Source organism: Rattus rattus, chromosome 11 (assembly GCF_011064425.1).
Source record: "Rattus rattus isolate New Zealand chromosome 11, Rrattus_CSIRO_v1, whole genome shotgun sequence".
NCBI classification, from domain to species: Eukaryota; Metazoa; Chordata; class Mammalia; order Rodentia; family Muridae; genus Rattus; species Rattus rattus.
In genome coordinates this window covers 56,622,367-56,649,583 of record NC_046164.1, presented here as the reverse complement: position 1 = coordinate 56,649,583, position 27,217 = coordinate 56,622,367, and the positions used below count along the sequence as shown (strand labels likewise).

Here is a 27,217-nt window from a genome sequence, read left to right as displayed (position 1 = left end):
ATGAAAGATGACACAGGAATCATTCGTAATGCAGTATGCCATGGTGCGCGAAGTAAGTTACCACTCTTAGAAATGCACCCAAAGGATACTCCATTCTACCATAAAAACACTTGCTCAACGGTGTCCATAACAGCTTAACTCATAATAGCCAGGAACTGGAAAAACTAGATATCCCTCACCCAAATAATGGATAAGGAAAATGTAGTAAATTTATACGATGGAGCATTTCCCACCTGTTAAAAACAAAGACATCTAGAAACTGGCAAACAAACTGATGGAACTAGAAAATGATCGTTCTGAGTGAGGTAACCCACATCCAGAAAGACTAACATGGTGTGTGCTCACTGATAAATGGGCATTACCTGTTAAGTAGAGGATAATCATATTATATATAATTCACAGACCCAGAGAGGTTAAATATGAAAGAGGGCTCAAGCAAAGATGCAAGGATCTCTCTGTGAAGGAGAAATAGATTTTGTGAATGGAGTAGGGTCCTGGTGGGAATGGGAACAGAGGGATCAGGTAAGGGTAGAAGGAATAGATAGCAAGAGTACTCAGAAAGTAACTGGAATTGAGGGGCATTTAAGGGGTGACATGAAAACCTAGTGCAGTGGAAATTCCCTGGACACTACAAGAGCAACCATAGTGAAGATTCCTAATAATTAACCATATGTAGCCCTGAATCGCCCATCTTCTACATAGAAGCCAGTCGAGGCTTCCAGCAGTGATCTATGAATCCAACCCAACCACATAATCTTCTATCTATAATCTCTCCTGTCCTCAAGACTGCACGGGGGCAATAACGGTGCGGACTTGTGCGATTGGCCAAGGCCTATGCCAGAGAAGGGAGCCCATGCCTGATACTACCTGCAAGGCCCAAAACCAGGTACTAAATAGTCCTGAGTCCCTGGATAGAACCAAACATGGCTAGAAAAAATGAAATGGTTACTAGTAATATTCTGTTATACTCATAGATCAGTTCATAGGCCAATTGTTATCAGAGAGATTTCATCCAGCGACTCATAAGAGCAGTTGCAGAGACCCACAGACAAACACTGGACTGAGCCAGCAGGACCCTGAAGAAGACAGGTAGGAAGGATTTACGAACCAGAGGAGGTGAGGACCCCATAAGAACATAGTCTACAGAATCACCTAACCAGGGCTCATAGGATCACAGACACCAAAGGGATAATCATGCGCCTGTGATGAAAAGCAGCAGGCAGAGGAAAGCCATAATATACCTGACAAGGATGCTCCCCATTGTACTCTGGGAAATTGGTAGACTACTTTATCTTTCTTGGTCTCTTGTGAGTTCTCTAAAAGTGAATCTATGTCTCAAGTTCCAAATACTTTTAATACTGGCAAGATGCAATTACCAAGATAAGTGAGAGTTTTGGACCAGCCAAACATATTCATAAATTGCCAAGATAATGGGAAATACCTGTCAATCGGGCCTCAAAACCTTGAAGTAAATTTAAAAAATCCATATAATAAAACACAGTCTTGTCCTTTAAGCATTTTTTCAAACCAGAAGGACTAAATTATACACATATGAGGAAGAAAAAGAGAACATAAAATACTTTCATTTTAACATCATAGATTTATAAGTATTATAAACACATTTATAATCATAAAGAAACCCATAGAATTTCTAATGTCAATGTTTCCCAAAGTGCCATAAATTAAAACTTTTATGTCCCTGGTGTCAGGATTCAGAAGTGTCATGGACCATTAACAGGAAGTGTCTTTCAGAAGGTCTAAGGTCAATAAGAGCTTGTGCTCAAACTAGACTGTGGAACCACAGCCCATTCTGTCTCTCAACATCCTGGCTGGAGGTATGAGCAATGTACCCTTCCACAAACTCCCATTGTGATGTGCCACCTTCACAAAGGCCTAAACTAATTGTAACTCTAAGACTTTGGACTGAAAACTGCATAACCATGAACCAGATAAAACAATTGATCGATGTTAGGACTTGTTTCAGAAACAAACTCATAAGCACAAACTACCATTCAAACTACTTGTTAGTTCCGCATCACTACTATCACAAATCAGGACAAATGTAGGAGCTTAGAGCATACCACATTTATTTCCTCTTCACACAAAGGACCACACTCCAGCATGGGTCTTACTAGGATGAAATCAAAGCACTGGAGGCCTGCATTCCTCTGCAGGTTACAGAGAAAACTGAGCCCTTGACTTTTTATATTCCCAGAGACTCCCGGGTTTCTTAGAGCAAGGTCATTTGTCACTAAAAGCTAATAGGAGCTGATGGAGTCTTTTTCCAGACTCTACCCTGACATTGAGATTCCTGGCGCCTTCATTCATTTTATAGAATCCTGTGATTACAGAAGCATGTTCAGATAAATCAAGATCACATTTCCTCTAAGGATTCTGGACTTAATTACATCTTCCGAGTCTCTGTTGTCAGATATAGTAACACTCTTAAGTCCTGAGGACTACCATATGGTCACCAAGCGTGAAGAGTGACTTTATTCACCATGGTATAAATGAGTAGCCCCATACCTGGTACAAGTACGTGGGGGGCAGATATGTTTATATGTTTTTCTGCATTTATAAGAAATATCATATACTGTCATTGTTAGGGGACTACCTTGAGAACCACATATTGAAGAAGTCTATTAATCATCAACCTTAACTGCTACAAGTAAACAGTATGCCACTTCAAACAATGTGAAATTTATGGTTGACTTTGACCACAAACATTTCACAGCCCTGCTCAAACTGAATTTCACAGTGTCCCCTGTTAAATCTAACAGTAACTAATTTCTCATGTTTTCAGCTAGCCTTTTCTCATTATTCCTCAACTAACAATTATGAGATAAGCATTTTCTCATTTAATAAAAAACAACTTAGACTCGTACTCTTCCCTGGACCCTCATTGAAGCCCTCAGACTTATTACAGAGTCAGCAACTGACAGGATTCAGGTAGACAAACTTCCGTCTTAGCACCTGTGGCTTCCCCCTTCTTTGTCTGCTTTTTAACAAAAAAGAGATGGCCTGTTTAATGCATTTCTACTATCTTAAATAAAACCAGGAGGCTAATGAGACATTTCTACTTGAATATGACTATGATACCTGCTAAAGTATTGAGACACTTAAATAGCTGCTTTCCTGAGCAATGCCATAGGAAATAAAGAGAAATACAGTGGGGAACTGTAAGTCACGTGGCTCTACACTAGAACAACCACCCAGTAAATTCTGAATGCTTAGAGTGTACACTTTAGAAGCTTGGATCTCATTCTTAAACTTTAGGGCAGGGCCTGGCTGGTAGCAGATATAGATATTTGTTGTATGAATCTAATCAAACCACCCTATAAGTTGATAAATGTTAATAAATTTTTTAAAAAAGAAGATACATTCTTTACCACTTCATTCAACAATCTAAAGGTTACTAGTCTTGTAGTGCTTTATGCATTCAAAATGACCTAAGGTATTCTAGTTCAGGGATGAGTTCACAGAAGAAAGACAATTTTATGTCACGAGTGAAGAAACAGTTTTAAAATACTGCTCATTTTATACTTGTATATTTAATTGGTATGTAGCCTCATGCATGCCAAAATTTGTGTGTACATGTGAGAGTTTGGTTTCTGGGAGTGTGTTCTTTCAATCTACCATGTGGGTTCCTGGAGCCAACCTCAGGTCATTAGATTTTGGTCAGAACCTTTTCTACAGAGAAACCATGCTACCATAATGATGCTTTCTTAGATGACCAGCAGTGAGGTAATATCAAGTGTTGTCTTGTGTTGATGACACTTTCATGGGCATGGGAGCAAAAAGGAATGAAGAAGGTACAGAGTCGTAAAAAGCAGAGATGATCCCAAGTAAGTTATAGACAGCTCTCCAAAGATAGAATGACATGAGAAACAAGTAAACTCAGAATGCTTCTCTCACGATGTAGGACAACATGCCCTTCATTTAAACGATAAGATGCCAATAGTGTTTTAAGACACATAAAAGGTTTCAGAGCACAGGAACTTCTTTCTACTTTAAGATCACATTGTCTTTATAAACACTGATACCAATAAAAACTGAAAAGATTCCATTTTGACATATAGGTTTTCAAATAAAAATAGGAACTGCAGAAAAACAGCTGTTAACTGTGGGATGATTGAAAGTGAAGATAATTGGTGTTTGGTCTAGGTTAAAACATCTTAATGAATACTTTACTTGTAACTGACCTACTTTGGGGAGTTTGCAACCTCAAACCTTGACAGTAGTTATATTGTACAGGTCAATATCAGCCACAGAAACACTAAACAATACACAGTCCCGAAGTAGTAGGATTCTAAAGGACAAAGGAACTTCCTAGGATTTGATTGGTATAAGGTGGGAAAAATATAAAGGAAATTTTTAAGAATAGGAAGAAATTATAAATACAAATACATTATCAGTAGGAAAATAAAAACAAAATCGAATGTATACAAGAGAAATTTATATATTACTTATATAATCACTTCTGTGATGTAAGAAGGAAAATTCACCATTGTTTTGATTAAAGTGATGACCAATGCTTTTTACTAGACTAATTACTAAAACACATCACTCAGTTTTAAAAGTAATTGGTACGTAAACCATTCAGAAGATTAAATTTATGAAGCGTCATTGGAAATCCCATTGTGCAATAAAAATATTAAGGAGAGAAATTATTTCAAAGTTTGTTTCTCAGAATTGATGTTATCCCATTTTGTGTTCAAATTAAATGCAGGAGTTAACAAGAAAGGAAAGTGGAACTCGTTTCGCTGTTCTCATTTCCAATGGAAATCAATGAGAAACCTATGCCAGTGTTCTGAACAAAACAAAAGGACAACAAACACTTCTCCCAGCCTCATTTTCAGGAGGGGTATTTCATCAAGACTGAGTCCTCAGAGCCTATTGTCTTCAGTCATTGTTGTTTTTCAGTGAATAACTACCCCAGAGATGTTGTTGTTCCCTAAGCTTATTCCACAATGATGGAAGATCACTGTGACAAGTACCAATGCCTCATTGCCTGATCTAACTGCCCTGTCCATTCCACAGTATCCCCAGCATGCACACATCCATTACAGTAGGGAAGAGCATGAATTTCTCTCCATCTTTAGATATTTGACTCTTTCAATCTCAGATGGAGCATGGCTACAATCACCTAACAACATCTTCTAACGATTATGTCTTACTTCTGCATCCATTTTCTACCAATGCTCCAATGTCCTAATAAGCTCTGTGGCCCTCTTATTTCTGTATCACTTGGTAGAAAACAAGACATATCTGCTAGAAACACCCACCCATGATCCTAGCTGCCACCCTGCTTGGGTACCTTGCTCTTCTTTCCTGCTACCTATGATTACAATTCTTATCATGTCATAAATCATACATAAAATCTGAATGTCTTGGTCCCAGATGGAGGCTTAGACTCTCTGTCTTTCAGCCTAATTGGGCTTTCTAAGCATCATGAATCTGAAAATATTAAAAAAGAATAAATAGAATGAAATCATACTTTCTACTTTATAGCATTCAACAAATTATTTAAGTGTTGCTTTACTGATTATTGAGCACAAAATGGTTGGGTACAACAATGGTTGAGGTTAAAACAATGAACTAGTGTTCATGAATTTATCTTGTATAATGTGAAGTACCTCATAAGCAAAAGCTTGCCACAAATTTTAAATTTTATGCAAGTAAAGTAGGTACTGTTATCCTTCACATAGCTAGGAGAATAAAGAACTAACTTTTTATATGCTTGTAATCATCTTTTAATTCTCTAAGTTTTGCTTCTTATCCTAGCAATTCTATGGACTCATATACTGTCCTTCTAAGACTAGTTATTTCTAGATCATATACAAACCTTCCTTATATAAGATAAAGGCTAAACAGAAGGTCTGTTCCTTGTCCTCCACAGCCACATGACTGCTGCTGTTCCTCACTCCTGAGAACTGTATCTCTTCCATTTATTATGGAGTGATTAGCTCTGCACAGGGAGAGAAATATATTCCCCAGGAAAAGAATCATTTGCTTGTTTTTTATAGATTCCTTCATTTCCTATCCATACCTTTTCTTCTTGAGATGATTTTAACTCTATATCCTTGATATACCAAAGTTCACCCTGGCTAATTAACGTATCTGTCATTGGCTGGAGGATGCACGTGTCTCTTCATAAGTCCAAATTCAAGGCCAAGTCTTACAATGAACAATTTCTACAAAGGACCATGTAGGCATTTCTGACCTCTGTGGTTATGTTATGTAAATGCTTTCCCATGGCCCTAAAGGCCAAACGGAGGTCTGTTCCTTGTCTTCCACAGCCTCATGACTGCCACCATTCTTCATTCCTGAGAACTGTATCTTTTTTTATTATTATTATTATGGAGTGATTAGTTCTATGCAACAGGGGAAGTATATTGCCCAGGAAAAAAGATTGAAACAACAGAGCAGTTTCAGGGCAACAGCAGCCATCAGCACACACAGGGATCAACGGCCTGGCAGTACTCCAGAGGCAGGAACTGTGTCACATCTCCCCTTATGCAGCCATGCTCTTACCAGCACAGAAATTCTGTTGACTCACCATAGAATACCCAATGCATTAATACGGTAGGCAAGTAGAACTCAGAAGTCATTTCACAGGTATTTCCAAGGGATTTTTGGTGTCGCATATACAATTCAGGGTGGCATGCTACAACAAAGTGGGGAACAAAGATCAAAGAAGCTAATGTAAAGAGTAGACTATTCTTTGTGATTTCTGACCCAAAAGATTTTTATTACTCTGATAGGAGGTAAAGTCCATATTTCTAGTTCCCCAAGACACTCTTCTTCCCCTCAGCACTAATGCCAATTTGGCAGTCATAATCCAGTCATTGAGTTCAATGATGGTCTGACTATTAAATCAATGGAGTATTGCAATGTTTTGAATGAAAACAGAAGCCGCCATTTACTAGGAACCAGAGCCAAGTATTACGTGACCTGCATGCTTTACATACCTGGTTCTTGTCTCTCATGGGAACCTGTAGGGAACAAGTATAATTTTGGCGAGACTTCCCTGAGAATTAGACTACACTAAGAAGGCAAATGATCTATTGGCCTCTTCATCTGTGTTTTTTCAAGTGTTCAAAATTGATTTTGAAATAAAAAAGAAGACTGTACAGTCAAGGAACAAGATGGAGATGGCTGATGGACAGGACAAAAGTATCTCTGGCCCTCTAATGCAAATACCAACATATAAGACCTGTAGTTAAGTGGATTCATCTAAACATTCATGCAAACAAGGGTTTCCATATAACAGTGTTCCTGTGGGGGGAATAGTTTTATGCAAAAGTAAACCCCAGAGAGCATTTCTTCCTTGTATGGGAAATGCAGAGGAATCATTTTCTCACATCACTAATATGCTTGGTTGATTCCCTAGGCCTTGCAAGAATGAAAGTAACTTCTTTGAATGGGCCCTCTGTGATAGCAGTAGGCAGACTATTTCTAGGTATAGACACCTGGAGGGAACAAGTACTAAGCCAGGATTTATAACACCGTGCAGGGTAAACAGCTGTTTCTTAAACAAACCAGAAACCCACAGAAAAGGAGGAAACATGTGTTGTATGTTGAGTGAGACTCAGAAAACATGACAGCCAAATGAAGTATGACTATAGATACATAGTTTAAATAGTGACTTGTATCTAAAAAGTGTGATGGACAGTGCTTAATGTAGTAACAGCATGAGTTTTATGTATATATTTGTTCTTATCATATGGAGATGGATCCTTAAGAATTAGCAGGGAATTAGTATTATGCCTAGCAGCTGTTTTAAACAAGGTCCTTTCCATTAATAGATAAGATTGGCAAATTGCTAACAACTGCTAAAGCTCAGTAAACGGTGCATGAAATTAACTATGCTTGTTACTTTGTTTTGTTTGTGTTTTTAAATCCTTAAGAAGATGCTTGAGGGAAAACTAAGTGTATTGATTTCCTTATCTCAAGAAAAAGACACGGCGCTTGCCAGGTAATGTGTCCAAGTTTATAAATATAACAGAAATGCCCAGATCTATTTAAATTCATATGAAATCACAGTTGGGGCTGCTGAACATATGGCTAGGAAAAAAAGAAAAAGGAAAGAATAACCAGGGAAATGAGAATTAAGTCTTAAAAGAGTCGAGAGAGATGGTTCAGTGGGTAAAGGACTTCCTGCGTGGGCATATGGACCTGAGTTCTGAAGTCCAGCTCCTATGTAAAAGGTGGGTGTATGTCTCTAAGGCCAGCATTGCAGGAATCTAAACAGGCAGACCATGGAGGTTTCCTGGTCAGTTAAGTCAACTTACTAGTGAGCTCTAGGTTCAGGGAGAGACTCTATTGCTAAAACAATGAGGTAGAAAATGGCGTGTAAGAATTCCCAATGTTGACCTCTGGCCTCCATGTATGCACCTCCTTCAAAACCCAGATCAAGTGAAGGACATCAGACTGCTGCTAGCACCCTCGGATGCTAGGCATTCGATTGTCTGAAACTGCACAAAGCTTTGTTTACAATCATCCATATTTTGGTGTTTTATTTTTAAATTTGTGAAAGAATCAATACTGAGTAGGGCAAGCATTGCAATTCAGAAACAGGGGAAGGGCTGGGTTCTTGGAATGTACTGAAGGAGAAACTGAGGAAAGAATCAGAGATATTCTGTTCCCTCCAGGGAAGAAAAATAGCAGTCTTCAGAGCATGGGAGCACAATCGACTTAGATCTCAGTAAGTAATCACAAGCCAATTAAGTTGAGGCGCAAACTTCCTTTCTGGTTTCCTGACAGAGATTTGTTTAGGTTGCTCTATTTTAGCTAGACTTACCCCACAGTCTCTTTGTGCGAGCAATCCATCGTATATGCCAAGTGGGAAAGGGTATTTGGTGGGGGTGGTGGGGGTTATCTTTTGCTGAGCAGAGAAACTTCTCATTATGCTACATGACAAACACAGTTATTTTTATTTGACTCTCACTTGGAATACTCCTGCTGCATAGCATATTGAATACTTTATTGACCATAAAATGTGCTGTTGCAATTAGAAGGTTTCAGTTTTGTTCTAAGCATTTGCCTTTCTGGAGGCATTTAGAAGCTCATTGCTGATTATCTGTTTTTCAGAAATGTATGTGACTTAGCAAAACTCAACTGGAGCTGTGGTTAAGTTCCTGGCATGTTATACTTGTTCCAAGATCCACAATCAATTTGGGAATAGCAGCATGTGGCAAGGCTTTCAAACATCGTCTATAAGGATTTTCACACAAGCAGAAATTCTAGAAAACTAGGGGGTGCGGAGAAAAAAAATATTCCACTAAGTAAATTGAAATAAATTTCCTTAAGAGCCAATCTCATAAATCATTCAACTTGGTCAGACTCTGGGAGCTTTAAGTGCTTGCTTCTTCAAGTGGTTTTGGGAACAATCACCTCAGTGTGATATTACGAAACAGAACAGGAGAGGCCTTATGCCAAAGGCCACCTTTTAAAGGATACAACACTAAAGACTCCCTGGTCGAAGTAAGGTTTAGAATTGGGAACTCAGCATGTACAATGTTTCAAATCTTGGAGATCCCATGGAGGTGTGGTCTTAGAGATTCACCAACAAAAGAGAGCAATTCATGAGAAATGAATAAACACATATGAAGTGGACTTCCATTTGATCCTCTTTTTATTTATTTTTTTTTATTGATTCTTCATGAATTTCCTCAGCAGCACAATAAGGCTGTCCCTGACTGCATGGGCACAGGAGAGCTGGTCTTTAAAGAATAGGTTTAAGTTATTTCCAATAGATAAAAATCAAATAAGAAGTGAATGCTTGAGCTGAAATGGCACTGATGTCTAAGGCTTCTAAAACACCTCTCATCCATTTCTCTGCATTGATACTTCCCTTGGGTTTGGTTGGAACCTGCATGTGTCTTCCAGTCTCAAGGTTAATTCTCTGTTGTTCACTACAGGTGCTACCAAGGAAAATGGTTGCAGACGAATCAAGACTTTGTGAAATACTAAAACAGATACTGAGACCTAAGGCCTCTGGGAATAGACTTTGATGCCACTTTTATGCTCCGGGGCTGAGGATTGTTCTAGGACAGCTTTGAGGTTCACTCTCAAGCACTCTCCTGCATCATCTCACTTGCATCCAGACAGCCAGCACGACACTGACAGAGACTTCAAAGCCACTGCTTAGCCACACCAAGTGTCACTCAGCCACATGGTACTGGTGATGTAGCAGTGAACAATACAGAAAGGCATCACTTTCTAGACATTTCTCACTTTGCATATGGCAAGGAATTTTATCCCCCCAAAGCAATCATCTCACAAACATCCAACAGGTAGTTATTTGCTTTTCTGTTGTTTTTCTTAACTCTCTCAATCATTTTCTCCAGATCTGGCACCATGGAAAGGAACCAACTTCTGGGTACCTTAAAATTATGTGCTGGAGAGATGGCTCAGTAGGGAAAGTGCTCGCCTCACAAGCCTGCCAATCTGAGTGTGGATGCCCCAAACCCACAGAGAAGCCAAATGCAGTAACATAGGTATGTATAATCCCAGTAGGTACTGAAAGAGGTGAAGACGCTCCAGAAGCCACAGAACCAGCCAGCCTTGGGACATAGAAATGTAAGGTCCTTGCACAAGTAGGGTGCAAGACAGGAAGCCATGCCTAAAGGTTGTCCTCTGACTTCCACACATGTGTACATAGACAGACAGACAGACAGACACACACACACACACACACACACACACACACACACACACACACACACACAATCTCTGAAACACATGCCATTATTTCTCTACCCAACCTCCTCCTATACTCTAGCCTTTAATTAATAATGTGGGCTTCACCATTAGTTCATTATCTGTTCTTTCCTAGAATTAATTAATGGGAACTGATAGAAATTTTAATGGTATTGAGTTCTTAACCCATGGTCTTTCCCATTCCAGGAGCTGATATTCATCAGAAGCATCTGTCCAGAAACTCAGAGAAGATGCCACAATGTATTTATTTGGAGCACATCAGCTGCTCAGTTAATCAGGGTGGGTAAAGAAATGTATCTGTTTCTTCTTGTATTTTAAATTGCTTATTGCATTTGACTGTGTCTGATTACATGTATGGGTACATGAATGTTTTGTCATTGCTGTGTAAGTCAGAGGACAACCTTTAGCAGTTAGCTTTCTCCCTCCACTATAAGAGTTCAGAGATTGAACTCTGGTCCTTAGGTTGGGAGGCCATCTCACCATTCCCATATACTCATTTAGATATAACTAGTGAAGTCTATTAGTGTTGCTAAGAAAGCCACATACTGATCAAACATCTGGCTGAAGAACAGATTAGTTAATCAACAATTTTTAATGAAAATATTAGTGATATCCAGGATATATTTACCAAAAGCTTTCATTGGATTTTATACTAATAAAGTTCACAGAAAAATATCCTGATATCCCAGATGTAATGATCTTTTAGGAATTCAGACAGCTACACATGATGCCTACAGTTGATGATAGGGTAGTAATAATATTTCATTATGATATGGCTGAACCACTGCAATAAATTGCATTTCCTCCTCGATTGCATTGGGAACCATAAGTGGCACTGCCACCACAAAACAGCCAGGCAATGTAACAGGTTTTTAATTTTATGAGTCTATCTTCCTTTGAGAATGACAGTATTTGCTTAAAAAGTGAAAATTCCTACTCTATGATAAAGAAATCCCAAATAGAGTTTCTAGATGAAAGCACAGGTTGTTATCTCTGTCTTTCCAAGTTCCTAGCAAAAGAAAAGCATCCCTCCTCACTCTGTTCAGCTACATTGGAATCTTAGATTATTCATTTTGTTTGTTGTTAGTTGATTTGTTTGTTAAAAATCTTCATTAAAACTATATGAGCTCGTTATCACCAGCCTCTCTCCCAACTGATGCCTTTCTCTCACATGAAGCCTAAGTTTTTCATAGCTTAGTTACCATGTGATGACATTAAGAGGGCCACACATCTGCTTTGTTAGTTCTGGAATTTTCCTGAAATTATCTGTCTTCAAAGACAATCACCTAAAGATCCAGAAATTTGTCAATTTGCATTTAAAGATTTCGGTAGGCAAATGTAAAATGTAGACATGGAAAGTAAGTCAATTTTTAAAAAATTAAAATAAAACTAGTTAAGACACATCCTTGCATTTCAGATCTGTCAAAAAGAAAAGCAAATTTGTGTGTGAATTTGAAATAAATGACTATAGAGAAATGATATTCATAGGTGATGTGTCCCAAGACAGTAGTTATGAACTGACTCATGAATGTTTGCATTGAGAATTCTTCCTCTCTGTAGGCTTTGCTTTTCTTTTTCTTACTGTCCCCAAAGGTCCCATAAACTAAAGGCCAAGTCATTAGGCTAAGATGCTACTGAGAAAGCGGTGGAACCATGAGGAAGTAAAGTCACGTGAAAGGAAGGGAAGCCTTGTGGTTATACCTTTTATGTCCCAGACATCATGAAATGAATAGGTTTATTTCAACACGGATTTCCTGCCTACTATTCTCCCGTGTCATAGGTTCAAAGTGATGGTATTGGTGGACCATGAACTAAAATCTCTGAAACCATGTGTTCACATTCATCTCTCTCCCTCACAATTATTTTCTTGGACATTGTTCAAATTATTGAAAAAATGGTGTATACTTTGAAAATAGAGGTTGGAAGTTGCATGGCTGTGTATTTCTCTAAGATAGTTGAGCTTCTTTATTACACTATGAGAAGAAACCTTGGACCCAGCAGTCTTAGGCTTGCGATTTTAGTTCATAGGCTATGAACCAATATAACTAGTTCTAATTTAATATTTATTTTGGATATTTTTAATTTACATTTCGTATGTTATTCTCTTTCCTGGTTTCCCATTCATAAGACCCCTATCCCATCCCTCCCTCCCCCTCCTTCTATGAGGGTGTTCCCCCTCCCCACCCACCCTGCCTCCCTGCCCTGACATTTCCCTGTACTGGGGCATCCAGCCATGGCAGGACCAAGGGCTTCTCTTCCCATTGGTGTCCAACAAGGCCATCCTCTGCTACATATGCAGCTGGAGACATAGATCTGTCCATGTGTACTTTTTGGGTAGTGGTTTACTCCCTGGGAGCTCTGGTTGGTTGGGGTTGCAAGTCCCTTCAGCTCCTTCAATCCTTTCTCTGACTCCTACGATGGGGACCCAGTTCTCTGGTTCCCCAGTTCTCAGTTCAATGGTTTGTTGCTAGCATTTGCCTCTGTATTTGTCGTGCTATGGTTGAGTCTCTCAGGGGACAGCTATATCAGCCTCCTGTCAGCATGCACTTCTGGGCTTCAGCAATATTGTCTAGGTTAGGTGACTGTATGTATATGGGCTGGATCACCAGGTGGGACAGGCTCTTAATGGCCATTCCTTCAGTCTCTGCTCCAAACTTTGTCTCCACATCTCCTCCTTTGAATATTTTTGTTCTCCCTTTTAAGAAGGACTGAAGCACTCACACTTTGGTCCTTCTTCTTGAGCTTCATGTGGTCCGTGGATCATATCTTGGGTAATTCAAGCTTTTGGGCTAATATCCACTTGTCAGTGAGTGCATACCATGTGTGTTTTTTTATGATTGGGTTACCTCACTCAGGATATTTTCCAGTTCCATCCATTTGCCTATGAATTTCATGAAGTCATTGTTTTTGATAGCTGAGTAGTACTCCATTGTCACCACATTTTCTGAATCCATTCCTCTGTTGAATGGCAACTGGGTTCTTTCCAACTTCTGGCTATTATAAATAAGACTGCTATGAACATAGAGGAGCATGTATCCAATTCAATTCTTCATAAAGTTAGAAAGAGCAATTTGCAAATTCATTTGGAATAAGAAAAACCCAGGATAGTGAAAACTATCCTCAATAATAAAAGAACTTCTTGGGGAATCACCACCCCTGACCTCAAGCTGTATAAAAGGGCAGTTGTGATAAAAACTGTATGGTATTGGTACAGAAACAGGCAGGTAGATCAATGGAATAGAATTGAAGACCCAGAAATAAACCCATGCCTATGGTCACTTGATCTTTGACAAAGGAGCTAAAAGTATCCAGTGGGAAAAAGATAGCATTTTTAACAAAGGTTGCTGGTTCAACTGGAGCTGAGCATGCAGAAGAATGCAGATTGATCCATTCTTATCACTCTGTAAAAAGTTCAAGTCCAAGTGGATCAAGGACCCCTACATCAAACCAGATACACTCAAACTTAAAGAAGAAAAAGTGGGGAAGAACCTTGAACACATGCACATTGGGGAACATTTCCTGAAGAGAACACCAATGGCTTATGCTCTAAGATCAAGAATTGACAAATCAGACCTCATAAAATTGCAAAGCTTCTGCAAGACAAAGGGCATTGTAATTAGCACAAAACGCAACCAACAGATTGGGGAAAAGGTCTGTATCTAATAGAGGGCTAATATCCAATATATATAAAGAACTCAAGAAGTTAGACTCCAGAGAGTCAAATAACCCTATTTTAAAAAATGGGGTTCAGAGCTAAACAACGAATTCTCAGCTGAAGAATATCGAATGGCTGAGAAACACCTAAAGAAATGTTCAACATCCTTAGTCATCAGGGAAGTGCAAATCAAAACAACCCTGAGATTCCACCTCATACTTGTCAGATGGCTAAAATCAAAAGCTCAGGTGACAACAGATGTTGGCGAGGATGTGGAGAATGAGGAACACTCCTCCATTGTTTTGTGGGATAGCAAGCTGATATAACCACTCTGGGAATCAGTCTATATGTTCCTCAGAAAATTGGATATAGTACTACCTGAAGACCCAGCTATACCACTTCTGGGCATATACCCAAATGATGCTCCAACATATAACAAATAAAACTAGTTCTTATATATACCCCCTATTTTCTGTTAGTTAGCCTTAACACACAATCTATGGTTTCTTTCTAGAAGTAGCTGAATTTGAATATTATCTCTTGGTTTGGCAATCAGGTTTTATAAGTGACTTCTTGGGAAAATCAGCAATGAAGAGAAAGAGTTGCTACAACTAAAAAAAAAAAAAAAAAAAAAAAATCCACAGGGGGCAAAAAGAAGAAAGAGGTAAATTTGCAACTCTTTTTCCCACCCTGAGGTCTCAGATTGAAAACTTGAGATCATGCGTGGTCACACCCATCAAGACTGCTGCATTATGGGTTCTGTTGGATAGCAGTCAGCTGTGAACTGTTCACTCTCGGAACATACTGACAGAATCCTAAAGTATCAGCTGCTTCACTATCCCATGCACATAACTTGAAAGTACTGGGGGGGTGGGGGAATGGGCTGACGGGAAATTTGCAACTCTTAACAGTCAGTAAGTGTCTTTATGTTTGTGATTTGACCTCAGCAGGTTACATATTTGCAAATTCTAAATAATAGAAAAATCCCGAATTTAAATGTAAGAAATAAATTCAGAAAATATATATTTAACACAAAGCCAGGCACATCAAAACTAGCAAATAAGACAGCATGGCTATTGGTGACTGTTGATATTTCTATTAAGAGGATCAAAAGGAAAATCACTTAGTAAAACATTTTGATCCCTTAGTGACCTGGTTATTCTGGGTGTTGAGGAAACATTGGTAAATGTAACTGGCAAGTTCTCTGTTTTAATGACAATATTTCTGGTTCAGAATAGGTAGGTCAATGTCAACAGTGATAAATGCTTTGAAAAACAATGAGTCAGAGTAACGTGACTAAAGATTAACTTAAGATGTGTCTGCATAGGACAATGTTTCTGAAGAGTAGTTCGAAAAGGCTTCTCTGCAGAAGTAAGGTTGGATCCTTGACCTAGATGGTTTCAAGGAGCCATTAAAGATCCATACAGACATTTTGCAGGATTTTGGCACATTCTTGTTTAAAATAAAATGTCGGGCCTTGTGCAGTCTCTGATCTATACAAAATATTGCTTCCAAGGGGGATCTAGATTGTGACACATGAACTCTCTTCAGCTTCCTTTAGCAGAAGGGGCAGACAAAGATGAATGGTGGATGCACTGAGGCCTTTGGCTTTCAAGCTTCCCAATTGGGAAAATTGTTAACTGGACAATTCGTGCTTACATTTAGCCACCCCAATGTCCAGACATCAGCAAGGCAGAAGTGAAGAAAATTATTTATGATAAGCTTCTAAAAGGGAGTCTGCATGGTGCAGAGAAACTTCAAAGAGTGACTGTTGTTGTGCTTGTCACTCAAGGATGTATTGTTTCAGGGTGTGCTAGTGAAGAGATCTTCAAGGCTCATTGGCTTCAAGGACATAACGAACTAAGATTCCTACCCAAAGCTACTTGGTAACTAAAATATTCACTTGTATACCCTTGTTTCCTGCTTATAATGATGATGATGATGTTGATGATGACAATGATGAAGAGGAAGAAAAGTAAGAATTTTTTTCCATGTGAATTCTAAAATAAGGTAAGAGTTATTGCCATGGATAATTTTGCCTGATTGTTAGATCTTTTAAGTTCTACATTTTTAATTAAATTGAATCTAACAATGACTACAACCTCCTTCGCCTTGCCCCTTTGGTGCAATATTTACAAATGACAAAAATAATTGCTATTGGTAAAAGCGGACATGTTCAAGAGCCAGTTTCATTCAAGCACAACCATGTGACGTCTCACCATACTAGCAGTTGATCAATAGATTGCTTCTCTCTGACTCTATTCTTAATAGGACTTTAATGCTGAGTTCTAAAAGTTTACCGAGAACAGCAAGTTGTATAACAAGGTCTAGTTATCTGGTTTCAGCCTCTTGGGAGGGGATTTCAAAGCCATTGAAGGTCTATGTAGGTGAGCTGACTGCTGAAGTCACATGGTAATAGTTTGCCACAAGATAGTCTGTCCAAAACCTTGCCATCATTTCATGCCTGTCTGCACACAGCTAAGGATCCAGGAGAATGGAATTACTACAGAGGCCAAATCTGTATCCTTGACTCTGATTGAATCTACTGTTATTACTGCGCCTCTAGTAGCCTTCTGTAGTTCTTTTCTTCTCTATGTTCTGTTGACAGGAATACTCTGTCACAGCTAAACTGAATAAAATTACATAAAACTATCAGTCCTGAATTATTCTGTATAGCTCCCCTCCTACTCAAAGAGTAGTATCCTCTCAGCAGTAATTTTGAATATGAATATGAATCATGATGACCTCATCCATGACATAAATTATGTATCTCACCAATTCATGGCTCTCTGGGCAGAAAAAGAGCCCATTTGCTCATCTTTTCTCTTGCAGATTCCTTTCTTAGTAATCTAACTCCCAAAGCCAACATTTATACAAACTCAATGGATTTAATCTAGTGATTCATTAGATTGTTTATTCAATCATTAGTGAGCTGCTGGTGATAATAATGAGTCATGATAGCACAAGAAATACCCTCATAATGATGGTGCCAACAAAATGGGTAGAAACATGCAATACCCAGCCCCAAAATCATACTACCAATTATTAACAATGGCAAACATTGGCTATCTCTTAGCTGTGAATTAGACACATGTTTCTAGTAAAGTGATATCTAACAATTGTTAAACAAAAGTAGAAAACTAGGGTTTTGGAGATGGACTATGGGAAAATGATTGTTCAGTGTTGATTGCGCAGCTGAATGGAGAGTAGAGCCAGAAAGCATGGGTCTGTCATTACCCACAATCCTCTGTGGTCCTGAGTAGTCATCTGTCAGCTTTCAAGCTTATCCTTCAGTCAAAAGGGAGAGCAGTGGCCTGAAATTTCCCAGTTTCTCTCAGGCATCAACCAACCAGGATTCTAAATTTTCTACTTGTTGCTTTGTAAATTAACATTTTACTCAAGACTAAACATAATATGTTCCTGGGGTCCATTACTATTTTCTTTATTCTGTAGCACAGCTGTCAAAATTAGACCAAAAGACACCTCAATCAAATGAGAGTATTGGCTTAATTCTTCAGTGACCAGCAACTAAATGAAGGACATTAATAGTTTGACTATAAGACACCTCTATAATAGTGACTTGTGAACACTCGGTCCCCAGTTTGGGGCGCTGTTCTGGAAAGTTGTGGGATGCTTGGGATTTATCCTTGCTGAAGGAAGTGAGCCATCAGGGGAGACTTGGGAGTTGCTCCATTCTCTGTCCTAATCTTATTTCTGACTTGCAGACTCATTGTGGCCGGCATCTCACAGCCTTGCAGCTATGCTTTGACCACCATGATGGGCTGTACCCATAACTGTGAGTCAAATTAAATTTTCCTTTCTTTTAACTTGCTTCTTCTCTGAAAGTTGCCAGAGCAGCAAGAAAAGTTACTAAGGCAACACTATTCAGTGTACTCATGAGAGGATGTTCTTGTAAGGTAGAAATTATAAATCTCAGGAAATCGACCAATTCTGTACAGTTGTAATAACTGACCATCTGCCATAAACTTAGAAAACAGAGACTATAACTCTTCTTTAATGTGCCCATTGTGAATAATACCTTGAATCCCTTTCAAATGTGTGACTTCTAATTTGATTCACTGCAGTTATTAGTGTTTGGTATACATACTTTTTTGTGCCTTTTTTTTAAATGAACATATAAGTCTTATTCACTGAATGAATAGAAATAATCTAAAATGTGGAGAAAATGTATTATTCTTAGTTTTATTAAATCAAAGTCAACCTATGAGGGTAACTGTGTTGGTGTGAACGAGAATGGTCTCCACAGGCTAATTGTGTTTGAATCTTTGATCTTTGGAGATGTGTTTGGTTAGAGGAAGTATGGCACTGGGATCCAGCCTTGAGGTTTCAAAAAGCCCACCATGCTTGGCTCATTCTCTCTGCCTCGTGCTTATTGATCAATCAGATGTAAGCCCTCAGCTACCATGCCTGTCTGTTGGGTGCCATGCTACTGCCGAGGTGGTCATGGATTCTAACTCTAAGAGGCTGTAAGCAGTCCCACAATTAAATGTGTTATTTTATGTACCTTGGTCATGTTGTGTCTTACTAGCAATAGCAAAGTAACTAAGACTGTCACATTCATTCCATAGAATTCCATGCAGCCTTTATCAGGATTTCACTGCAATGTATTTATAAATGAACAGAAAACATTTTAATAACAAAAGTTAAGGGGAAAATGTCATCATACCTCTCTAAAGTAACAATCATGAGGCCATTTAGGTGGCTCTGTAGGTAGTCTGTGCCCAATCCCATGTAAAAAGGGAAGGAACCAACTGCATCCACAGCATTGTCCTTGAGACCACTACTTGTACACATATTCACCTCCCCAATAAAAACTAGCAATTGCTTTTGTTAAAAAGAAAGTAAAGTTCAAAACCCCTAAAAAAATAATATCCTATAAAAATAAAATTGAACTTACCCTTTAATGAAATTATAAATATTAATTTATTTTGTATACATTTATATTTTTTCCAAGGGAAGAAGAGAGAAAAGATTCTATTGGTTAAAGGAAAATTCATTGCTTTCATTCTATACTTTTCAAATTAGAAATAACTTAATGGCCTATAGAGACACAACAGAATCACAGTTATCCTTTCTACTCCTTATTCACTTGATGCGTAATTACAACACTATGAAAATATATGTTTCTCTGGTGACTTCATGAAAATCAGAAATAATAACTTGAGTGGCTGAGAGGATGAACAAACTAAACCTATAAAAATGATCATATGCAATCCCATTTGTAACAGCTGTAATCAAATAAAACATTTAGAAATAAATTTCATCAGTTGAGTCAAATATCTCTAAAAAAAGAAACCTTAAAATTTTGATGATACTGGTTAAAGATGACACACAGAGAAAAAAATGGAAATTTCATTGTTTGAAATAAGTAATATTGTTTTAATGAACATATTGTAGAGAACATTTAAAAATTCAATATAATCTACAATAATCTATAATCAGAATCCCAATGGCCCTTCCAGGGAAGCTGAATTGAAACCTAGAATTCATATAGAACATAAAAGACTCTAAGCAACATAATGAAGTGTGAGCTGGGATGACGAAGCAGGAGGCATCATAACAGGTGCTGTCAAGACACAAGACAAAGTTGACATAGACGGCATGATCCACAGACGACTCAAAGATCACAGAAGCCAGAGGTTCCTCGACAGTAAATCCATACATCTCTACACACAAAATGAGTTCTGGACAGGGGTACCATGCTGGAGAAAGGGGGCCTCTTCAATAATTGTTCCTCCAAAGCCAAATGTGCAGATTAGACGAAGAGAACAACCCTAAATTTCACAACACATTTTATTCCATTCAATATGTCCAAAATGCTGCCTGCAATAACCAACATTAAGATTCTAAGGTGCAGCACACTTGTCAGCACTTAGTCTTTGGAAAGCTAGAGGGTATGGTTCAGTTATAGCATTTCTCAGTGAGAGTCGGCTTCCTCTCAAGTGCTCAGCAGCCATATGGGACCTGTGACTACCCTATTGGAGAAAGGTGAAGAACAGATGATTACAAGTTATTTCATTTCTTATTATGTGTCTCTTTGAGTATTTTTGTGTGTATCAGCTATTTATACATTAAGCCGTAACTACCTAACTATACAAATTACTTTAGTATTATTTTTTGTAGTTCGTGGGTAATTATCGTTACATATTCTGCATGTCGTTTTTCATACCTTACACACCTCTAGTGCCTAGAACACTTATCAACCTAGTGTATCCTAGCTGAAGTCCACCTATAGAGGAAATTTTGAATGAAAATTTCTGCTTTGACTTATCTGAATCTGAAGACAAAAGTGTGTGCATTGTCCTTCTCTAAGCCAGCAAGGATGTCACCTTTTTTACTGTTTGCCTGCTAGTTTGTTTCCTTGTTTGTTTTGAAGCACCAAGGCTAAACTTCATAAACAAAGTTATATTCTAGTGGCCAGTATTTATACATGGATTTGTTCTTGTTAGTGACTCCAGGAAAAGATTCCCAATATGGATCCTCTGTTTTTGAATGAATACTCATAGTCTCTATGCATAACAGAGTGAGGTGGTAAAGGAGAATGCCATGAGAACTGGAGAAAAGGTGGAAGAAATGAAATTGGAAGGGAAGGATCCATGCGATGGGCCGACGAGAGTTGATAGGATCGTGCCTGAGTCCACTAATGGAACAGTGCTTCTTCAACAATCACTTCTAGAATAAATGGAAAGATGCACCATCAATCTAATTTCCTTGGTGGAATGCTCAGAATGCATTGTTAATGAGCAGTACAGGTCACTGAATAACAATTCCAGAATTGTTTTTGAGGTCACACAGATGAAAAGAACATTGCCCAAATTATAGGCCTATTTCTGTTATCATTTAAACTATGCTTGTTGCCTGCGCAACACAATAATAAACAATGCCCATAGCTGTGCATTCTTCTAACACAATAGTACATGCCATCGGGCACTCATTAGATGCAGAGACTAAAATGGAAGGCTTGCGGCTTTGCTTTTTCTCATAAAGAAGTTGGCATAATTATTTCCTCTTTAGTTTTTGTTGAATAAAAAACCAATCAACAATTTTCAAATATGACCATTGAACATTATTTCATAGCCATCTTAAAAATAGGCATACCTTCAAAGGTATGCATCAAATGTTAGTTCATCTAAACAAAATAAAATGAATTTTAAAAAAGGAAATTTGCCATCATATGGGAGTCAGAGTGTTCCTTGGTTGTGGTAGTGGTAGGGTGTGGAGCTTTCTCATGACCTTGTTAGTCTTGACAAGTCAGTTCTGCCCACTAAGCCTAAATTTTCTCAGCAGCACAGAGTTGGGCAAACTAAACTGCCCTGTTCCGATGATGAAAGGACATAAACCGACTGCTCCTTCTGAAAGTTGATGCTGACTTTCTCACCTCGGTCTGGGAAGGAGGCCCCTACTTTGCAGTAAGAGATGGAGGTGGCAAATAGAAGAAAAACAATTGCTGATTTTAAAACTAAGATCTCTCACGTTTTGCTTTTTCATGGTTTGAAAAAAAGAACCCTGAGCCAATACACAGAATTTGGAAGCAAACTGTGAGGTATAATAGGCTTGCTAGGAAATGTCTTGAGTGCCAGGAACTCCAGATCAGGAGAAAATTTATGCAATTAGATCATTTGCCCTAAATGTGATTATGCATTTTAGTAATGAACAGTGTGATTCTGTAAGTAAAGGCAGGACAGCAGGGGAAAGGGAGCAAGAGGATGCTTCATCTACCACAGAAACTCCACAGCCCTTTAGAAACGGAAAGCATATATACACAATATGCAAGCACTTACTCTAATGGCTTAATATAGCACATAAACTGTCTGAGACAATTTACTCTGCGTGCAGTACGGAGAGGAAGCAGAATTGCAAGTGTAGGCACACAGCTATAATTCCAGCCAGGAAGACAAGCTCTGACTGTAAGAAGACAAGAAAAAAAGCAAAGCTCTAAAGCTGGTGAGATAGTGTCGGTCGACATGCAGAGTATGCAACTTAGAAGTAAGAATAGTTCAGTGAGTAAGTTCCTGAATGAGTTAGAATTTGATGGATAGGAAGTAGAAACACCAGAGCCCTGGGCCCCACAGCATGACACTAAGGCAGGTGCTTTAAGTGAATTTTTATATTAAAAATGAAATAAATTGTGACCTACTGGTATCTGGAAGCTGTGATAATTATATCTGAATAGGACTAGAATCATGTGTATATATGTATATATATGCATATACATGAGATCGCATACACAGACACACACACACACGCACACGCACGCGCACGCGCACACGCACGCGCACGCGCACACGCACGCGCACGCGCACGCGCACGAACACACATCAATGGTACCTTTGCTACTTAGAACTAGCAATAGTTTTTAAATCAGAGCATGGAAGGCCTGGGCTGTATGAGAACCTGGAGCCTCTTCTGCCTTTTGCACTCTTGCAAGTCTCAGAGAACTTGCAACACTGTCACCTTGCTTGCCTGCTGATCCTTGTGTTTCTTGGGACTGGAAAACACCCAGCTTTCTCCAAATTCAACAGTCGTTGACAGGAGGATGGCAGGGAAGAAGTTTGGTTTGGAAGTGCATTCTATAACCCCCTTGCTTCTCCCACTAGAGACAATGCCCCGAGGGAAGGCAGGATGTCTGCACATGTTAATGTCGCTACCTTCTTGTGTTTAAACACTTTGGTTTTCTTTGTGGACTTGGACCTTTTGGACAGCGTGGGCAAGCTAGAGAAAGAGACTCTGGGTCTGCAGAGAGGACTTGCTCCCTGGGAAGGGCCTGAAATCTGAAAGTGAGCCATGTTCAGAGCGTACAGAGGAGGTACAGACAGACAGACTGATAGATCAGAGCTCGGGCCCTGTATGACTGCAGGAAACGTAGAGAAAGAGCAAAGTAATCAAGTGATAGCAATAAAAACAGGTCGTCTGCAACAGCGACATCTTGTGGTCATAAGGAGTCAACACAGCAGTTGGCTTTGGTCAAAATTTTCTCCTGGTTCTAGCTCTGCGAAAGAGATTTTCCTAGTTTATACCACCACGATGGCTAAAGGAGGCATTTGATCAGGGACTCGGGCAACTAACAAGCAGGGGCAAACGGAACACAGCATTTGTCATTTTTATTTTTTAATTTGTTTTAATGCTACTCTTTCTTTTTTTCTTTTCTCTTATTGGATATTTTCTTTATTTGCATTTCAATGTTATCCCCTTTCCCAGTTTCCCCTCTGGAAACTCCCTCCCCCTGCTTCTATGAGGGTGCTCTCCCACCCACCTACCCACTCCCTCCTCCCTCCCCAGCCTGGCATGTCCCTACACTTGAGTATCAAGTTTTCACAGGACCAAGGGCCTCTCCTCCCATTGGTGCCCAACAAGGCCATCCTCTGCTACATACGCAGCTGGAGCCACGGCTCACTCGATGTGCACACTTGGTGGGTTTTAGTCCCTGGGAGCTCTGGGGGCTCTGGCTGCTTGATATTGTCGTTCTTCCTATGGGGTTGCAAACCCCTTCAGCTCCTTCGGACCTTCCTCTAACTCCTCCATGGGACCCGATCCTCAGTCCAGTGGTTGGCTGAGAGCATCCACCTCTGTATTGGTCATGCTATGGCAGATCCTCTCAGGAGACAGCTATATCAGGCTCCTGTCAGCAAGCACTTCTTGGTATTTGCAATAGAGTCTGGGTTTACTGACTGTGTATGGGATGGATCCGCAGGTGAGGCAGTCTGTGGATGGCCTTTCCTTCAGTCTCTGCTCCAAACTTTTTCTCTGTATTTCCTCCCATGAGTATTTTATTCTTCCTTCTAGGAAGGACTGAAGCATCCACCCTTGGGTCTTCCTTCTTCTTGAGCTCCATCTGGTCTATAAATTGTATCTTGGGGATTCTGAGCTTTTGGACTAATATCCATTTATCAATGAGTGCATACTGTGTGTGTGTGTGTGTGTGTGTGTGTGTGTGTGTGTGTGTGTGTGTGTGTGTGTGTGTGTGTGTGTGTGTGTGTGTGTGTGTGTGTGTGTGTATTGTCAGGATGATATTTTCTAGTTCCATTCATTTGCCTAAGGATTTCATGAAGTTATTGTTTTTAATAGCTGAGTAGTACTCCGTTGTGTAGACATACCACATTTTCTGTATCTATTCTTCTGTTGAAGAACATCTGGGTGCTTTCCAACTTCTGGCTGCTTCATAAGGCTGCTATGAACATACTGAAACATGTGTCCTTGTCTTATGTTGCAGCATCTTTTGGGTATATGCCCAGGAATGGTATAGCTGGGTCCTCAGGTAGTACTATGTCCATTTTTTCTGAGGAACCTCCAGACTGATTTCCAGAGTGGTTGTACCAGCTTGCAATCCTACCAACAATGGAGGAGTGTTCCTCTTTCTCCACTTCCTTGCCAGCATCTGTTGTCACCTGAGATTTTGATCTTAACCATTCTACCTAGTGTGAGGTGGAATCTCAGGGTTGTTTTGATTTGCATTTCCCTGATGACTAAGGATGTTGAACATTTCTTTAGCTGCTTCATGGCCGTTCTATATTCCTCAGCTGGGAACTCTTTGTTTAGCTCTGTATACCATTGTTTTTAATTTATGAAGCAAAGGACTTAACATGATTGTGGTTTGAATGAAAAATGATCATACCAGGGCCATGTATTTTAGCATTTGCTCCCCAGATCCTGTTTCTGGGCATTATGAAAGCTTCAGAAGTTGAAGTCTTGCTTGAGGAGGGAAACCAGCCCCTGGGACTGGCTGTGATCTGTTTCCTGCTCCTGCTAACAAGCCTACCCATTGCCATGCCGTTCTCCCTATGATGAACTCTCTTCCCCTAGAGCCATAAGCCAAATTACACTTTTTCTCCTCAAGTTCATTTTGATTTGAGCAGTTTTTTTCATAGCAACAGAAAATCAAACTAGTATGGTGATCACTGAGTTCTGTGCAGCTTATTCCAAGGCAATCCACTTTCCATAAGAAAATGGCGTGCTCCATTCTCAATGCCGCCATAAAAATACTTAAGGCAGTTTCTGTTATAGCACAAAGAAAAACAAGGCACAAAAGAGGTCATATTACTTACCAAAAATTCACTTCAATTGTAAGAGGCTCATCAGGGACTCAGGCATAAGTCTTTAGACCTCCAAGTTGAAGGTTCCAACTTCTGTTCTCCTATCACCCAACTTACCTTTATTACTTTTGCTATTGGTCTAAAGCAAATTTGTCCAAAAAATCTGTTGGGAGCGATGCCCTTGAAGCCCTCCATTGTTGATGTTATTATTATGGTTAGAATTAAGTATGACTGGGTTCATGGAAAATCCCCAGCCAGCTTCAGAAGACTAATACAAATCTGGTGGTCAAGATAAATAATAATATGATAAAATTCTCCTGCTGACTAATAGATATGACAAACCTGTGACCTTTCTAACATCCTGTCAACATCAGCCTATTCCCTGACCACACAAATATTGTGTCCTTGGCCTGCGTAAATGTTTCTTACTTCCCCTCTCCCTCTGTTACCCATGTTATGGTATAAATTCAGCCTTGGGGAAAAATAAAATTGTCGCCTTGATCAGACTCTTGTCTTGGTGTCCTTCTTCGCATCTCTTGTCCCCCATTCTCTTCCAGGTACCCTCAGACACCTTCATTTACAACAATCAATAACAACAACGAATTTTTTCTCAAATGACAAGTCATAATTTCTCACATCCCCGTATTTTTAATAAGATACACAGACTAGATACAATGATCTCAGTTAGCAGAAAATTGCTATTACCGGCTAAGTCATGAAGCAAGCCTGAATGTCTCCTGTCCTGAATAAAGAATGGAGAGAATAAGCTTCCTGATCATCCTAAAGTGAACACTTGTGGTGGGATAGCTCTGAGCTCCTTTGATGACCTGAACCTTGACTGTTTAGAACATGCAGGGCTTGTCTATGAATATCCACTGAGTGAGGAGAGGTTCACCGTTTTGAGAAGTGTAACAATCCCCGTTCTGTCACCTTACCAGTTACAGGACCAAATAAGCACATGCTGACTCAAATCAAGGATGCACTAAGAGCTGGCTGGAGAGCTGTCAACAATGCTATTGACAATGGCTCTGTTGTTCCAGGTACAGGTGCAGTAGAAGTGGCCCTGGCAGAAGCTCTGATTAAATAAGCAGCCCAGTGTGAAGGGCAGAGCTCAGCTTGGAGTCCCGGCATTTGCAGACGCCTTGCTCATCATTCCCAAGGTTCTTGAGCAGAACTCTGGTTTTGACCTTCAGGAAACATTAGTTAAAGTTCAAGCTGAACATTGCAAATCCAATCAGCTTGTAGGTGTGGATCTGAACACATCTGAGCTGATGGTGGTCACAGAAATGAGTGTATGGTTTAACTACTGTGAAGAAGCAGCTGCTTCACCCCTGTCCTGTGATTGCTGCCAACATTCTCCTGGTTGATGAGATTATGAGAGCTGGGCTGTCCTCTCTGAAGGGTTGAAGTCTGCCTGTAATGCTACAGAATGTTGAGGGGAATGATTATTTTTGTCCAAGCTTCAAGTGATTTTGGAAAAGAATTTTCTCTTCCTGATAGAAGAAAAGGCATCTGGCCCCTATTTAAATTATAATACTGTAAAATTATATATATAATATATATATATATATATATTACATTGAGTGTCCAAACACACTCAATGCAGGTCTCTTAAAATCCACTAAACAAGATGGTTTTGTTACCGTGATACAAAATTACATAATAAGACAAGCATGTTGTATACCTTGTTCCTTATATGTTCTTTGAAACTTTGTAACCGTTTTCTCCTAAATAAAGCATGGTAATGCATCCCTGTCAGCCTAGTGCTTTGGCAATAAAGTCAGAA

The 27,217-nt window shown here is 39.4% G+C and overlaps 1 pseudogene; it reads left to right on the top strand.

Annotated features, from left to right (window-relative positions):
- LOC116912008 lies at positions 1-26,838 on the top strand (annotated as a pseudogene).
- Positions 26,839-27,217: the final 379 nt, after the last annotated feature.